General features: G+C 37.5%; 1 pseudogene; it reads left to right on the top strand.

Annotated features, from left to right (window-relative positions):
- The first annotated feature begins 8,970 nt into the window (after nucleotides 1–8,970).
- Nucleotides 8,971–11,874, top strand: LOC110564772 (recombining binding protein suppressor of hairless-like; annotated as a pseudogene).
- Nucleotides 11,875–13,345: the final 1,471 nt, after the last annotated feature.

Here is a 13,345-nt window from a genome sequence, read left to right on the forward strand (position 1 = left end):
GGAGGAAACCCTACAGTGAAGAAAACATCAGGTCAAACCTTAATGCACCCAGCTGAATCACCCACCCCCCAAAAAGGTACCAGTAAAAGTTCCCATGTTCTGGCATGTTGAACCACCCCCCTGTACCTGCAAGCTCCACTCACCATCTCAGACTTAACTGTGGACCCCAAAATACCACAGACTCGGTCTCCCTGTCAGGAGGAAACTGCAGGGTGAGGGAAACATCAGGTATCACCTCAGGACACCCCGCTATCCCCAGAAAAGTCCCTCAGTTCAACAAGCTCCTGGCTCTAGCCTCCTCCCACAAGCCTGAGAGCTGTGCACCAGAAACAAACAACCAACACCTGAGATGGCCAGATAGGTAGAGGCTGGCATAAAGCACAGCCAACAAAAGCCAAAGCAATATAGCATCTCCAGAACCCAGTTATCCGTGGCCACATAACCGTGGACACCCTAACATAAGTGAAATTCAAGTAGATGACCTTATATCTATGCTTACAAAGAGGATAATGGAGGAAACAAATGAAATTCACAAAGAAATAGAGGAAGATAAAGTCAAACAAATTATCACCATGTATAGAAATACAGGAAGATGCACCCAGTTTGTGGCCTTTAGAGAGGAAATAATTAAATCACTGAAAGAAATAAAAGAAATAGAGGAAAATTTAAACAAATAAGGGAAGGATTGAAGGAAAGCAAGAAAATACAGTCAAATAAGTGAAGGAAATCAACAGAATCGTTCAAGATCTAAAGATAGAATTGGAAAAATTAAAGAAAACACAATCAGAGGAAATCATGGAGAGGTAGAACTTAGGGAAGAAAACAGGAACTACAGAGGTAAGCATAATCAACAGACTACAAGTGATGGAAGAAAGAATCACAGATGTTGAAGATACAGTGGAAGAAATACATGTATCTGTCAAAGAAAATGATAAATCTAAAAAAATTCCTGATACAAACCAGCCAAGAAGTCAAGGACAACATGAAAAGATGAAACCTAAGAATAATAGGAATAGAGGAAAAAGAAAATTCCTGTCTCCAAGGCCCAGAAAATGTTATCATCAAAATCATAGAAGAAATTTTCCCCAATTTAAAGGAGAGGCCTAAAAGCATACAAGAGGCCTACAGAACACCTAATGGATTAGAGCAGAAAAGAAAATCCTCCTGCCACATAATAATCAAAACAGTAAGTATACAGAACAAGGAAAAAAATCCTAAAAACTGCAAGGGAAAAAGGCCAAGTAACCTGTAATGGCAAACCCATTAGAATCACACTTGACTTCTTAACAGAGACTATGAAAGCCAGAAGGGCCTGGACAGATATCATGCAGACTAGAGGACACAGATATCAGCCCAGGCTGCTATCCCCAGGAAAACTTTCAATCATTATAGATGGAGAAAACAAGATATTCAACCACAAAAACAAATTTAAATAGTACCTACCCACAAATCCAAGCTTACAGAAGATACTAGCAGGAAAATTACAACCCAAGAAAGCTAACAACAGCCAGGTAAATGCAGGAAATAAATAGCCTCACTACAGCAAAACTAAAGTAGCCAAGAACAGAAACACACTTCCACAACCAAGAGCAAAATCAAAGCATTTCACAGGCACTGGTCATTAATCTCTCTGAACGTCAATGGACTTCACACTCCAATAAAAAGACACAGCCTAACAGAATGGATGCATAAACAAGACCCAACATTCTGTTGCATGCAAGAGATACACCTTAGTCACAAACATTCCTATTATCTGAGAGAAAAGGGCTGGAAGATGGCTTTCCAAAAAAAATGGACTGAAGTAGCAAGAAGGAATAGCCATTCTAATATCTAATAAAATAAACTTTCAGCCAAAATTAATCAAAAAAGATGGGGAAGGTCACTTCACATGAATCAAAGGAAAATTCTAACAAGAACACATCTCAGTTCTGAACATCAATGACCCAAATAAAAGGACACCCGCATTTGTAACAGAAACAGGAAGAAAAAAAAAAGTTAAACTTCGCATAGATTCCCCATATATTAATAGTGTGAGATTTCAACACCCCACTCTCATCAAAGGACAGGTCAACAAAACAGAAACTAAAAGAAACAATGACACTAACAGATATCATGAGTCAAATGGACCTAACAAACGTCTACAGAACTTTTCACCCAAACCCAAAGAATTTAACTTCTTCTCAGCACCTCATGGAACCTTCTCTAAAACAGACAACATAGTTGATCACTAAGCAAGTCTCAACCCATACAAGAAGATTGGAATAATCCCTTGTATCCTATCAGACCATCATACTAGACCTCAACAACAACAAAAATAGCAAAAATACCTTTATACACATGGAAACTGAAAAACTCTTTATTCAATGACGGCTGGGTTAGGGAATAAATAAAGAAAGAAATTAAAGTCTTCCTAGAATTCAATGAAAATGAAGGCACAACATACCCAAACTTATAGGACACAATGAAAGCAGTGCTAAGAGGAAAGTTCATAGCACTGTGTTCCTTCAAGAAGAAATTCAAAACATCTCATACAAGCAACTTAATGGTTCACCTGAAAGCCTTAGAGAAAAAAAAAGAAGCAGACACACCCAAGAGGAGTAGATGCCTGGAAATAATCAAACTAAGGGATGAAATCAATAAACTATAAACAAAGAGAACAATTCAAAGAGACAACAAATCCAAGAGCTGGTTCTTTGAAAGAGTCAACAAGATAACAAACATTTAGCCAAACTAACTAATTGGCAGATAGACACTATCCAGATCAACAAAATAAGAAAAGAAAAAAAGGGACATAACAACAGACACATGGGAATCCAAACAATCGTTAGGTCATACCTCAAAAGCCTATATGCCACAGAATTTGAAATCTAAATGAAATGAACAAATTTCTTGATTGATTCCACTTACCAAAGCTGAATCAAGATCAGGTCAATAAATGAAATAGTCTATATCCCCTAAGGAAATAGAGGCAATCATCAACCCCCCCCCAAAAAAAAGCTCATGGCAAGATGGCTTCAGAGCAGAATTCTACCAGATTTTCAAAGAAGAGCTAACACCAATACTCTTTAAAGTATTCCACAAACCAGAAATAAAAGTAACATCACCAAACTCATTCTTTGAAGGCACAGTCACCTTGATACCTAACCTTTACAAAGACCCAACAAAAAAGAGAACATCAGATCAATCTCACTGATGAACATTGACATGATAATACTCAACAAAACACTTGCAAACTGAATCCAAGAACACATCAAAAATAGCATCCATAATGACTAAGTAGGCTTCATCCCAGGTATGCAGGTGTTGTTCACTATATGGAAATCCATCAATGTAATCCACCATATAAACAAACTAAAAGGAAAAAAAAAACATGATAATCTCCTTGAATGCTGAAAAAGCATTTGATAAAATCCAACACCTGTTCATGTTTAAAGTCTTGTAGAGATAAGTGATACAAGGCACATACCAAAACATAGTAAAGGCAATATACAGTAAGCCCATAAGCCATCAGTAAACTAAACAGAGAGAAAATTAAACCAGTTCCACTGAAATTAGGGAGAAGGCAAGGCTGCCCACTCTCTGTGTATCTCTTCAACATAGAACTCAAAGTCTATGCTAGAATAGTAAGACAATTAAAGGAGAACAAGGGGATTCAAATAGGAAAATAAGAAATACAAATATAACTGTTTGCAGGTGATTTGATAGTATATAGGAGTGACCCCCAAAATTCCACATAGAACTCCTACAGCTGATAAATACCTTCAGAAAAGCGGCTGGAATCAAAATTAACTAAAAAAAAAAAAAAAAAAAAAAAAAAAGTAGCACTCCTGTATACAAAAGACAAATGGGCTCAGAAAGAAATTAGGGAAACAACACCCTTCACAATAGCCAAAAATAAGATAAAATATCTTGGTGTATTGAAAGCAAATGAAAGACTTGCATGAAAAAAAAAATACTTGAAGTCTCTGAAGAAAAAAATTGAAGATATCAGAAGATGGAAAGATCACCAATGCTCAAGGCTTGGTAGGATTAACATAGTGTAAATGGTTGTCTTACCAAAAGCAACCTACAAATTCAATACAGTTCCTATCAAATTACCAAAACAACTTTGTATGGACCTTGAAAGATACAAAAATTGTGGCACGTTTATGCAATGTGCTGAGGTTAGTTTGTTCTGTATTTTTTTTTTTCTTGTGGCATCCTTGAGTTCTCTCTCTCCTTCAATCCTTCATCCCCTTCTTCCATGGAATTTCACAAGCTCTGCATAATGTTTGGCTGTGGCTTTGCATCTATTTTCATCAGTTGCTGAGTGAAGCTACTCAGATGACAGCTATGCTAGGTGCCTTCTGGAAGGAAAGCACAATATCATTAATAGTGTCAGAGGTGTGCGCTCTCTCATGGCATGGGTCTCAAGCTGGTCTGGTAATTGTCTGGTCATTCCCTCAATTTATGATCTGTCATTATGCCTGCATATCTTGTTGGCTGGACAAATTGTGGGACTAAGGATTTCTGGCTGGATTGGTGTCAAAGTCCCTTCACTCAAAGTCTTTTTCATTACAGGAGATTGCTGTTTCAGGCTCCATATCACCCATTGCCATGAGTCTTAGCTATGGTCACCCTCATATATTCATGAATGTTTCCACTGCCACAGGTTTCTACCTAATTCCACTGATACCTGACCACTGATTCCAGATCTCTCTCCCCTTACTTTCTACCTTGGGCTTCCTCACATTTGATTTCTCTTGTTTTCTTCTCCACACCCTCCACCTCCCAGTTTCCTCCATCCAACCAACTCTGATGTCTAGATATCTACTTTCCTTCCTATTCCCAGTGAGATTCAACCACCCACCCTTTGGTCCTCATTATTTAGCTTCTTTGGGTCTATGCATTGTAGTACGGTTATCCTGTATGCTAGGTTTAATATCCGTTTATGAGTGAGTATATACCATGTGTGTCTTTCTGGTTCTGGGATACCTCACTCAGGATGATCTTTTCTAGTTCCATCCATTTGCCTGAAAATTCCATGATGTCCTTGTTTTTTTATATCTGAATAGTATTGTGTAAATAGTATTGTCCCTCTTTGGTTGAGGGACATCTGGGATGTTTCTGGCTATGAAGAATAAAGTTGCTATGAACATAGTTCAGCAAATTTCCTTGAAACTATAGCTCAGAGCGCAGTTGTCCCTGGGTTATATACCAGCACTGAAAAATCAACAAACAAAATGATAAAAATCAACTTTATAAATTTCAATGTCTTTTGGCATTTTTTTCTGCATGTTAACTACTTTGAAGCACTACAGTGTTTATTTTATGGAATTTAATAATGTACTGGTACTTTGCCCATTTTACAGATGAGGAACAGAGGTATATATAGGACAAGAAACTTGTTGAAATCACACAACTAAAGAGCAACAACAATTTTCACTTACATTTCTCTAGCACCAGATGTTTAAATAATATACCACTTCACCTTGCTTTTGAGAAGATTTTAGATTATGGACACATTCTCCCCAAGGATAATAGAATCAATAAATGAAGTACTTGAAGAGAATATTCTATCTAATCAGTGTTATTGAATTCAATGGTAGATTTAAAACCAAGTTTATAATCTTATTGGCAATAAAAGAAAAGAGATTAGAGAAAGGAATTAATATACAATTTGTGTATTGTGAGCATATGTAATCATATGAAATTATTTCATAATATATTCTGCAATTTTAATATTTTAAAAGGGACTGGGGTGTAAATATTTTGGAGAAATGGGTTTAATTCCAAGTACCACAAAAATAAATAAACCTAGACTTTTAAAATTAAAAATAAAACATCACATCATTTCTGACTTTTTAAAATATCTGTGAATTTTATTGAAGTATGATTTGTATACAATCAAATTCTAAAATGCCAATGAAAACTGCTTTTAGTTGTGTAATTCTCCTCACTACAATCATTATAGGGAATGTTCCCACAGTAACTGATCACTTCCTTTTGTCCCTTTGGTAGTCAATATTCTTTCCCAGTCTCAGCTACTGGCATCTACTGTCACTGTAGATATGTCAAAGTTATAAGTTGAACACTTAGTTATGCCATCTTCTGTGTTTGTGTCCTCTCATTCCACATAAGTTTTCATCGAAAAATCCATGTTGAAAGTCTGTTAATGAGTGGTTTGCTTTTTTGTTTGTTTTCTAGATGATTTATTATAATTTGTTAATCTGGGCTCTCATTGTAGTACACTTGTATTGATTTCAGATTTTGACTGTTTTGAATAAACTTCCATAAACATTTTAATACAAATCTGTTCTTGTTTGTTTGGTTTTGATTATGAATGGCAGGCTCTCACTGTATAACTAAGAGAGGACTGGAACACACAGTTTTGCACAGTATGGCCTCAAACTAATGACAATCCCTTTTTCTTAGCCTCCCAAGGGCTGGGAGTCCAAGTCTGAGCCACCACACAGTATGGAACTGTGGGAACTATGCTTTCCAGTCACTATGTCAAAGTTTATAATACACAGAAGAAATTCACACAGATGGAAATCCAGAAGAGAAAAGTTATCAGCATACAGACAAAACCATAACCTTATGTCAATCATCAGTCATGTGCCTAGGAAAGGACCTGAGATGACAGTTGGAGAATTTGTCATACAGAATAGTATCAGAACATTGGAACTTTAGAGAATTCTGTTGGAATTGTGAAACTTGGATGGCAGATTTTAAGCAGTAGACACAAGTAGTAAAGAATGAAAAACACTCTCTTAAAATATTTTATAATTATTAATTTTATGTGCATGAATATTTTTCCTGAATGTGTCTTTGTGCGGTGTATGTACAGCTGGTATTGGAGGAGTCAGATAAAGGCCCTGGATTCCCTTTAGGTAGAGGCACACATGTTTATAATTTACCATGTAAGTGCTTCTAATGAAGCCAGGGTCCTCTGAAAGAGCTGCATGTGTTCTTAACCTCTGAGCCATCTCTCTTGCTCACAGCCTACTCTTTTAAACATCTGAAAATAAGGGATGTGGAAGAGAAATGATATGTGAATTTTAGGAATTAGCCAATTTTCTGGGAACAGTGTGAACAATTAATTCTGCAGGGAATGATCTTATTTGTAGGTAGAGAAGGGAGAGTGACGTTGCAATTAGGGGGTTATTGTGGTATCAATGTATGTCAGAGTAATGGGAAAAGGTGGGAGACCAGATCTACCTTTCTTGAAAAGATTCTTTTCTAGGACAAATACAAGGTGACAATGATTAGATACTTGCAGAAAGGATGATTGGGCAATAAATATTGACTTAAAAAAATCAAGAAAATTCAGAGAGACCATAGCCTATGGTTTCAGACTTACTCAAAGAATTAAGCAACTCAATAAAATGAACAGTTAAAAGTTTGGCAGTGTGCCTTTGGAAATACTCAGAAAAGTTCAATGAGGGAGACAAAACTAGGAAGCAAAGTGTAAAAGCCAGTAAAAGTTCAATAGTCCAATTTCTTTGTGAACACACTCATTGTGGTTTTATGACTTCGAAGAAGTTTAAAGCCCAGAAGTGAAAGTAAAGAAATGAAAAGACAGGAAGTTTCTCTTCTGAGTTGAAAAGGTTCTTTCTATTCTTAACAAAGCAGTAAAGAAATAGTAGATTATTTGATTTAATGAGGAGATAGAGTAGGTCCCAAAACGCATAGGGAAGCAAGAAAAGAAAGTAAGATAAAAATTTCATTAATAAAGTTAATGAGATTGAAAATTATTTGGGTGGAGAAATGGCAATGAAAACATTCAGTAGCAATAAAGGAGCATAAGGGAATATGATTGTATAGTAATGGTAGCTGGTCCTTAAAAATAGTATAATGAGGAAACAGTTAAACCATCTGAATAAGGAACATGTTCCTAGCAAATCACTGGAAATGAAATCACCACAGATCTTCCATTGTAAAAGCTAAACTACTGTAAGACAGTGTGCAAGAAGAAATGTGATAATAAACTCAAGATCTATTAAGATAGGTTACCTGCAGAACGAGTGAGGTTCTGTCATCAGTACCATATCAAATCAGAGTGGAGAAAGCTGTTGCCAGTTTGTTGATTGCCTATGGCTACCCTTTACCATCCATTTATTGTTTTTAGTGTATAGTGCTTTTAGATTTACCCTTTCAGTTGCTACCACACTCAGAAAACAGTTGCCCCAGAGTATCATCTGTCACTTTCTCCAAGTGTACACTTGCAATTCAAATGAAAAGATTTAATTCTGTAAAACTTGGCTGGAATGATATTGTTCTTATAAACAACAGCAACACACTCTTGCTGGTGGTAGCAGAAACAAAAACAAGATGATACTGTAAAAACAAACAAACAAACAAAAAAACAAAAAAACAAAAAACACTCAGTCATTAAGTAGGGTGAACAGTTACATCCAAACATAACAAATGGATTTCTGCTAATTGAATCCACAGAGAAATAACTAAGAATCAACCCCGAAGTAACAGTGAATGGGTTCAATAGAGACAATGAAAAAGAGAGGACTACACAAATTCTACAGAATGCTTTTCTCTAGAGGGTAGATGGAAAGAGGAAGAGGAGGAAGAAGAAAAAGAACCAGAAGAAGGAGATGTTTCATAAAATTTGGCTTGTGGAAATTAAGATTAACCTTCATTTTTTTTCTAAGTTTAAGAAAGGATAATAAGAAGATTGAAAAAAGTAACCTTAAGCAATACATTTAACTCCTTGGAGCACTGATTTTGTCACTTGTAAAATGAGAATATCAATTCCGGAGCAATCCTGCTCAGCCATTATGTCCCTACTTAGGGAATCAGTGGCATTAACATGACCATTTAGAAAAAGGAAATGGGATCTGGTAACTTTTGTCAATATATTCAGCAAAGTTTCTTGAGACAGGGTCTGACGCTGTATTCTAGGCTGACCTGGAATTAACTGCATAGTCTACAATAGTCTGGAACTTGAGACATCTGCTTAATTCAGCTTCCCAAATGGTCACTTATAGGAAGTATGGTGAATGGCCTCCACCTACATGACTCACTAGGGAAGGTTTGAGAAATTATTTAAAAGAAGGAGGAGATAAAACAGTACTCATTCTTCATGCAAAAGTTGCACGGAAATCATATGGAAATGAGAAATATTTTTTTGCCCTCCTCCTTATATATATCATATGGCAGTGGTTGGAAGAAGAAAAAAAAAAGAACAAATGAAATGAGATGGTTGTTCTGAAGAAGAGTTTCAACCCTGTGCATTTATTGGAGTAGGAAATAGTGACCAAGAAATGCAACAGCTGAACTCGGAAGGGAAGAACTACTATGCAGCCAAAACATTGTATATATCTGGTTCACATAAGTGAAAATAATTCATGTTATCTGTAAAGGTGTTCTATGGCAATAGTGATGACATTGATGGGTTCCTAAGCAATCAGGTAAAAGTCATCTCCAAACCTTCCAAAAAGAAGAAGAATATCTGACAGAGAGCTAATATCCAGAATATATAAAGAACTCAAGAAGTTAAAAAGCAACAAATCAAGTAATCCCGTAAAAAAAATAGAGTACAGAGCTAAACAGAGAATTACCTGTAGAGGAATATTGAATGGCAGAGAAACACTTAAAGAAAAGCTCAAAGTCCTTAGTCATCAGGGAAATGCAAATCAAAATGGCCCTGAGATTTCACCTTACATCCATCAGAATGGCTAAGATGGATAACTCAAGTTACAGTACATACTGGAAAGGATGTGGAGAAAGGGGAACCCTCCTCCATTTCTGGTGGGAATGTAAACTTGTACAACTACTTTGAAAATCAATCTGGCACTTTCTCAGACAATTTGGAATAGTGCTTCCTCAAGACCCAGCTATACCACTCCTAGGCATATACCCAAAATATGCTCAAGTACACAACAAGGACATTTGCTCAACCTTGTTTGAAGCAGCTTTATTTGTAATAGCTGGAAGCTGGAAATAAAACAGATGCCCCTCAGTTTAGGAATGGATACAGAAATTGTGGTATATTTATACAGTGGAATACTACTCAGCAGTGAAAAACAAGGAAATCATGAAATTTGAAAGCAAATGGTGGAATGTAGAAAAGATCATCCTGAGTGAGGTATCCCAGAAGCCAAAGACATACCTGGTATATACTCACTTATAAGTGGATAGTAGACCTATAAGATACGATAAATATACTTAAATCAGTACACCTGAAGATCCTAAGCAAGAAGGAGGACCCTGGGTAAGATGATCAGTCCTCACTCAGAAAGGCAAATGGGACATATATTGGAAGAGGGAGAAAACAGGGAAAAGGACAAGAGCCTACAACAGAGTGCCTCTGAAAGACTCTACCCAGCAATGTATCAAAGCAGATGCGGAGGCTTCTAGTCAAACTCTGGGCAGAGTACAGAGGATCTTGTGAAAGACCTGGAGAGAGTAGGAGCTCCACAAGGAGATCAACAGAACCAAAAAATCTGGGCCCAGGCGTCTTTTCAGAGACTGATACTCCAACCAAGGACTACTCATAGAGATAACTTAGAACCCTTGCACAGATGTAAACCATAGCAGCTCAGTACCCAAGTGGGTTCTCTGGGAAGGGCAAGAGGGAATGTTTCTGACATGAACTCAGTGGCTGGCTCTTTGATCACCTTCCCCTGAGGTGGAAAACAGCCTTTCCAGGTTACAGATGAAGACAACGCAGCCAGTCCTGATGAGACCTGATAGGCTAGGGTCAAATGGAAGGGGAGGAGGACCTCCCCTATTAGTAGACTTGGAGAGGGGCATGGGAGGAGATTAGAGAGGGAGGGAGTAGTTGGGATGGAATGAGGGAAGCACTACAGGTGGAATACAAAGTGAATAAACTGTAATAAATATAAAAGTTAAAATTTAAAATTTTTTAAATTTTAAAAATTAAAAAAAAATAATAAAAATAAAAGTGCTGACTTTTGCATTGCCTCAGGAACAAAGGTGGCTTTCTTTAACTGACCTCGATTCCAGATAGTTAGTACTAGATACCTGCATGTAGAATGAGGAAATTTCCATGCCAGTTAATATCAGTCGGGAGCATTTTACATTCATCTCTTGGATGATAATGAATCAGAAGGAGAGGAATTCACAGTTAGAGATGGTTACATCCATTATGGACAAACTATCAAACTTGTGGCTCAGTTCCTGGCATGGCACTATCAATACTGATAATTAAGAAAGTTGATCAGCAGACATTACTGGATGCAGAAGACCCTGTATCACAACTCTACAAATGTGCATTTTACCTTAAGGATACAGAAAGAATGTACTTGTGCCTTTCTCAAGAAAGAATAATCCAATTTCAGGCCACTCCATGTCTGAAAGAACCAAATAAAGAAATGATAAATGATGGAGCTTCTTGGATAATCATTAGCACAGATAAGGCAGATTATATGTTCTATGAAGGAATGGGCCCTGTCCTTGCCCCAGTCATTCCCATGCCTGTCCTAGAAAGTGTTCGGTTGAATGGCAGTGGGTATGTAACAATGCTTGAACTTACAGGACAGAACTTTACTCCAAATTTACAAGAGTGGTTTGAGGATATAGAAGCTGAAACAATGTACATATGTGGAGAGAGCATGCTCTGGGTGATCCCAGACATTTCTGCATTCTGAGAAGTTTGGAGATGGGTCCAGCAGCCAGTTCTGGTTTCAGTAACTTTGATCCATAATGATGGAATCATATTCCAGGAGCCTTACCTTTACCTACATGCCAGAACCAGGGGCATGGCCACACTGCAGTGCAGTAGAAGCAATTCTCAGAGCCAACTCAAGCCAAGTGCCCACTAACAAATCAAGTACAAACAGCGAGGGTAGTTACACAAATGCCAGCAAAAATTTCACCAGTGTCACTTCATCCACAGCAACAGTGGCGCCCTAACTACTATATTTTTGCTGGGACTAAAACTGACTTCAATGCAGCAAAAAGTTGACAGGAAAAAAAAAGGACAAAAGACAAAAATGAAAAGGCTTCATAGAATGAGTTTGGTAAAGTTCCTCCTGTCTCTATTTTGTAGAATAGTTTGAAAAGTATTGGTGTTATTTCTTTTTGAAGGTCTGGTAGAATTCTGCGCTGAAAAAATCTGGCCCTGGGCTTTTTTTGCATGGTAGACTTTTGATGACAGCTTCTATTTCCGTAGAGGATATAAGAACATTTAATTGATTTACCTGTTCTTGATTCAGCTTTGGCATGTGGAATCGGTCAAGAAAATTGTCCATTTCATTTAGATTTTCAAGTTTTGTGGCATATAAGCTTTTAAAGTAAGTCCTAATTATTGTTTGGATTTCTTCAGTGTCTGTGGTTATATCCCTGCTTTCATTTATTTTGTTGATTTGGATAGTGTCTCTCTGCCTTTTAGTTACTTTGGCTAAGGGTTTGTCTATCTTGTGGATTTTCTCAAAGAACCAGCTCTTGGTTTCATTGATTATTTGAGTTGTTTTATTTGTTTCTAATTTATTGATTTCAACCCTGAGTTTGAATATTACTCAGCAATAAAAAACAAGGAAATCATTTAATTTGCAGGTAAATGGTGGGATCTGGAAAAGATCATCCTGAGTGAGCTATCCCAGAAGCAGAAAGACACACATGGTATATACTCACTCATATAGACATATAATATAGGATAAACCTACTAAAATCTGTACACCTAAAGAAACTAATCAAGAGGGAAGACTCTTGCTAAAATGCTCAATCCCTATCCAGAAAGGCAAAGAGGATGGACATCAGAAGAAGGAGAAAAGAGGGAACAAGTCAGGAGCCTGACACAGAGGACCTCTGAAAGGCTCTGCCCTGCAGACTATCAATGTAGATGCTGAGCTTATGGGCAACCTTTGGGCAGAGTACATGGAATCTTAGGAAAGAAATGGGAAACAGTAAGATCTGGAGAGGACAGGAACTCCACAAGGAGAGCAACAGAACCAAAAATTCTGAGCACAGGGGTCTTTCCTGAGACTGATACTCCAACCAAGGACTATGCATGGAGATAACCTAAGACCCCTGCACAGATGTAGCCCATGGCAGTTCAGTATCCAAGTGGGTTCCATTGTAATAGGAACAAGGACTGTCTCTGACATGATCTGATTGGCCTGCTCTTTAATTACCTCTCCCTGAGGCAGAGGCAGCATTACCAGGCCACAGAAGTAGACAATGCAGCCACTCCTAATGAGACCTAATTGACTAGGATTAGAAGGAAGGAAAAGAAGACCTCCCCTATCAGTGACTTGGGGAGGGGCATGCATGCAAAGGGTGGAGGAAGGGAGGTATTTGGGCAGGAGGAGGGAGGGAACCACAGGGGCGATAAAAAAAGTGAATAAAGTGTAATTAATAAAGAATTTTAAAAAAATTGAAAAAA

Source organism: Meriones unguiculatus, chromosome X (genome assembly GCF_030254825.1).
Source record: "Meriones unguiculatus strain TT.TT164.6M chromosome X, Bangor_MerUng_6.1, whole genome shotgun sequence".
Taxonomy (NCBI): domain Eukaryota; kingdom Metazoa; phylum Chordata; class Mammalia; order Rodentia; family Muridae; genus Meriones; species Meriones unguiculatus.